Consider the following 5,385-nt stretch of genomic DNA (forward strand, 5'->3'; position numbering starts at 1 on the left):
GAGTAGGTATGACTTTATTAAATGTCCTAAAATTACTTGTGAAATAACAGCAGAATCTCATTCTAATTATTCTGCTTCTAAATAATTTTTTTGGTTGGTTGCCGATGGGTTCTGTTGTAAGCTAGCTAAAGGTCCTTATCTCACTCAAGATGCGCCTAAATGTAGGTAATAAACATAACGATACCAAAATCTAAACAAACTGATCACAAAAGAAATTGTTTCATCGTCCTGGTGTGACTGCCGCATCGGGCCGTTTACCCGTGAATAAACAACATGAAAATAATTGTCACATACTTACTAATCAATCTGCACTTTTATCTTTTACGTTTGAAGGCTGTACTCCGGATATTCAAGAACAGGAAAATACTTCTTCGTTCAGTTAAATATCTGAGTCAGTTGTAAAGTCAGATCACTTCTTTTCAAGATTGACGCGTGGCAGTAAATGTTGAGACTAACCTCATAATGGAAAAAGTACGTAAAGTAAATCCTTTAAATGGTCCTGAACGATCAATCATTTGTTATGACGTAAGGTGGACTGATAGAATTTAATTATGGTAAGGGAGGTGGGGAGGGGGGAAGAGGTCATCAATAATGAAGGAGTCCGATTGCTTAGTAAAGATTTGTGCCGGGAGGTTAAGGCGCCGTTAAACGTTGAAACTTTTAGCTGAAACTTGTGTGCAACGGCGCTGCGAAACAAGTTTCAACAGGCGTTGCACCGTGTAACACGGTCGGTTTCGTGAAACTTTTTCGAACTCCCGTTGCGAGACAAGTTTCACGAAAAGTAGAACCGCTTTCTACTTCTGCAACGGCTCGCAACGGTGGCACTGGTGAAAAAACAAGAGTTTCACCGTGTAACACCACTTCGTGAAACTGGTCTCGTTTGCCGTTGCACACAAGTTTCAGCTAAAAGTTTCAACGTGTAACGGCGGCTTTAGTGAAGACATTTCCAGCCGACATAAAAGCATCGCTGTCTGAGTTGGCCGATCTGAGTGGATATAAGGATCAAAGATCATTATTTTGGGGGGAAGCGGAGGGGGGCCTGGGTAGATATCCTGGGGGTAATATAGGGTATGACACGATACGATACGATAACTTTATTTAGACACAGTAATTCCATCAGCTACATAATTATCATTGTCAATTAATTATCTATCTACCTAACTACAATTATAAAAGTTAAAATAAATGAAATAAAATAAAATAAAATAAAATAAAATAAAATAAAACAAGAAATGCCGATTGTCTTGGAGGCCGTGTTCACAATCTTACCTAAAACTGTGGCGACTCAATTTAGGGGTGTGAGTGGGTGGGGGATTCCAAAGAGCACGAGAGCAAATTAATACACTCTGAAGTTTTAAACTAATCGCCCGTAATGTCGAGCTACGCAATTTTGATGTTTGGTTGAAATGTAATAAGCTTTCCGTCAATCTACAAAAAAATAATTACATTATCTTTAAATCTAGACAGAAGAGACTTAATTACAATTTTACCCTTTTCTTTGGAAATCGGTCTCTGAACCAAGCTATATAATCTGACCAAATTCTTAGGTGTCTATGTTGATGAACATCTAACCTGAAAGCACCACATTAAGCCGTTATGTAAACAAGTTTCCAAGTCAGTGGGTATCATATTCAGTCCCAATTTTACTTATCTTTAAAAAGAAAACTTACTTTGTACTACGCGCTAATTTATCCTTACATCACTTACTGTAACTCCACCTGGTCGTCCACATATGTGTCTAACCTAAATAGAATATTTTTTCTTGCAAAAGCGCGTTGTGAGAGCCAATTCAGATTATCCAGCACACTCTGTTGTAAAATACTAGTCACGTTCCCAGTCTTTATAAAGAGCACGTGCTTGCACGGTTATGAGTTGCCTCGCTTTCGTGAATAAACCAGAGTTGTAGTTTATACAGCCGTCTTGAATGTGCTTATTTGTATTCGGGAATACTAAAGCATAACACGGTGTCAGAAACCGGATAATAATGAATCAACTGTCACCACCGAAGCCGCTATCATTCGTAGGAAATGTTGCAGAGAATTGGAGACGTTGGATCCATCAATTTACGCTTTATCTCAACGCGACGGGCTTCGACAAGAAACCAGCGCAAGTGCAATGTTCGACGGAGTTACTAACAGTTGCAGGAGAGGAGGCGTTGGAAAGCTTTAATACATTCGGTTTTAACGATGAAGACAAGTTGGAGATAAATATCGTGATCAAGAAGTACGAAGAATATTGTACGCCGAAGAAGAATGTAACTTACGAGCGGCATGTGTTCAACACGAGGGTACAAGGAGCGACCGAAGAAGAATATTGTTGTGGATCAGAATGACCGAGAAGTGCACGATGTGAAAGACGACCCAAATAGGTCACCCGGAAAACCGAGAGGAGCAAAAGGAATGCGCAAACAAGCAAAAAAACCGTTCGATTGTAGAAGATGTTGACAAGTGCACCAGGTTCAGAAATGTCCAGCTTTGGTCAGGTTTGCCACAAATGCAAACAAAGGAATCATTACTCGAAAATGTGCTAATGCAAACCAAGGGACAGTTCTAAACAATTAAGTGAGTTCAGATGTGATGAATCAGATACAGATGAGTTTTTTTTATTGGGATCTTGGGAACCTAACCACTCACTCAGAAAGATTGGATACAAAGTGTAGTGATCAATAAACTCCAGGTCAATATGAAATTAGACACTGGTGCTCAATGCAATGTTTTAATTTACCTTATTGCTTGTACTGTAAACTGACACCTGAGAAAATGAGGAACTCAAAAACACGACTGGTTTCTTATACTGGCCACAAGATACCTGTAATGGGTAAAGCTACACTCTAGGTGAAACTTAGAGGGAAGTCCCACCCTGTTGAATTTCGAAGAATTGAGCATCCAGCCACCCCAATAATTGGTCTTCAAACCTGCCATGAAATAAATCTGGTCAAGAGAGTCAGTTCGGTTGATACCCAAAGGGATGAAAACCTGTCTAGTGGTACTAGATGTAATCAAGATGTTGATGAAATCCTAAAGAAGTATGAAGATGTGTTTGATTGTATTGTTAACATTTAACACATCATTTGGGTGATGTCAGTACTTGAGGATGACATTTGATATTTACTCAGCCCCTGAGATCTTTCAAAAGAGGACTTGAGGACTTAAGTGGAGTGAAGACAATCGTTGATGATATTCTTGTCTGGAGCAGACGCGAAGCTGAGCACAACCATCGCTTAGAGCAAGTGTCGGAACGGTCAAGGAAAGTTGGACTGAAGCTCAACCGAAGTAAAATGAAGATTATGACTTCTGAAGTTCCATACATTGGACATGTGTTGACATTAAACGGATTGAAACCAGATTTTAGAAGGGTGAATGCAGTGGAAGGAATGCCATCACCAGCAGGTAAGCCTGCACTCTTAAGATTCCTTAGAATGGTGAACTACATGAGTAAATTAATACCTTATCTAGCAGACCTAACTCAGCCACTAAGAGAGCTACTGCACAAAGAAGTGGGATTTCATTGGTCCGAAAGACAAGAGAAAGCATTGTGATGCAACACTTTAGTATTATGATGTCGAACAGCCCACTACAGTTTCAGTAGATGCATCATCCTATGGACTTGGGGCGTGTCTACTGCAAGAGGGTCGACCAGTGTGTTATTCATCCACATCACTTAACTCTGCTGAAAGAAACTACGCGCATATAGAGAAAGAACTATTGGCAATGGTGTAGGTATGTACCAAATTTCACCAGTATGTTTATGACAAGAAAGTAAGAGTTCAGACCGACCACAAGCTTTTGGAAACCTTGTTTAAAAAAAAAAAAAAGATTATTTCAGGTACCACAGAGATTGCAACGAATGATGTTAAGGTTACAGCGTTATGACCTAGAAGTGGAGTATGAACCAGGAAAAAACTTGTTGATTGCAAACACTCTAAGCCGTGCTCCAGAAGAAAGCACTGAAACTTGGCCAGGAATAAACCAACACATAGCAGACATGGTGTCTATTAGTGCAATACCTGTGACATGTATAGAAATTCCCAAGCAAAAGAACCACTTAAGGGCCATGAACTACTGTCCTGAAAGGCCATGGCGAAAGATTGCAGTTGATTTCTTTGAACTTGAGAAACAAGAATAGGTGGTTATGGTTGACTACTACCCAAAGGTCTTTGAGGTGTCGCACTTGTCTCATAGCAAAAGCAAGACAGTTCGCAAGATATGGAATCCCTGAGATAATAATGAGTGAAAATGGGCCCACGTTCAGTAGCCATGACTTTGCTGAGTTCGCAAAGCAATACGGTTTCAATCATTTTACGTCTTCGCCCAGATACCCGCAGAGTAATGGTCTTGCAGAACGAGCAGTTCAAACACCCGAGCATATTCTGAAGAAAGCAAAAGTTGAAGAAAAGGATTTTCAGCTTAGTTAATGTTAGCCTACCGAAACACTCCCATCGAGGAAATTGGCCTATCGCCAGCACAGATGCTTATGGGGAGTCGAACTGGAACCGAACTAGAGCCACAGTATCTAACCGGAAATATTAAGAACGGTCTCAGTCGTCGTACAGAAATACAGCAGCAGTACTACAAACGGAATGGAAAAGTTCTGAAACCCCTGAACACAGGAGACACTGTGCTAGTCAGAAAGTCAGGACAGAAGACATGAACACCTGCTGTAGTTGCCAGGGTAACCGATGCGCCAAGATCGTACGTTGTTAACTCAGAAGGAACCAGTTACAGAAGAAACAGAAGATTAAGACAACTGAAACAACAGATCAGCAGCAGCGACTGGAAGATAATTGAAAATGGCTTACAACGTGGTTTTGTTAAACACCATCGAAACTGTCTTTTGATAACTGACCCTGAGTTGTTACTGCATTACCAGAGTCATATCGATGCGAGATATAAATACTGTTAAAAATGATGTTAAATCGTGCGTTCAAACTTCAATCCACTACAGATTGCCATTACAGATGCAAACCTTCTCGACGCCATTACCCTGATTCTATTCTGCAAAATTAGATCCATGAAATAGAAACTGACAGCCTTAGAAGGCCCCACTGCAGAACCCCCAAAAAAGCGTGTGATAAGAAATATTACAGCGTGGTATTAACCTTGCATCAGTAAATGTCGTTTTGCTGTTTCTTCGATATTTATATATTCGCTTTTTTTTTCACGGTATGTTCGCGTTTTTAAACATGTTTTCCTTTTTTTCCCGTCACCTTTTTTATTATATTCTTACAGTTGCCCCTGATTTTAAGCATTTTTGGCACTTTTCAGCGTTTTGATTGATAGATCATTGACATATTTTGTCACTTGTTATCCTTGTTGAAATTACATCTTTTAAAAAAAGTACATAATTTATTTGCTAATTGTTCTCTTTGTTTGTTTTCTTGATATT

At 39.7% G+C, this 5,385-nt stretch overlaps 1 protein-coding gene across 6 annotated transcripts in view; it reads right to left on the reverse strand.

Moving 5' to 3' along the window:
• Positions 1 to 428, reverse strand: part of LOC146468405 (A disintegrin and metalloproteinase with thrombospondin motifs 6-like) — a 234,253-nt gene extending 233,825 nt beyond the window's left edge. For all 6 annotated transcript variants that reach the window (XR_014867508.1, XR_014867507.1, XM_085124616.1 and 3 more), the window contains exon 1: positions 299 to 428. The gene's annotated coding sequence lies outside the window, so the exon portion shown is untranslated. The remainder of the gene's footprint in view (positions 1 to 298) is intronic.
• Positions 429 to 5,385: the final 4,957 nt, after the last annotated feature.

The sequence above is a fragment of the Pavona decussata genome, unplaced genomic scaffold (assembly GCF_977016875.1).
Source record: "Pavona decussata unplaced genomic scaffold, jaPavDecu1.1 SCAFFOLD_131, whole genome shotgun sequence".
In the NCBI taxonomy this organism is placed as follows: domain Eukaryota; kingdom Metazoa; phylum Cnidaria; class Anthozoa; order Scleractinia; family Agariciidae; genus Pavona; species Pavona decussata.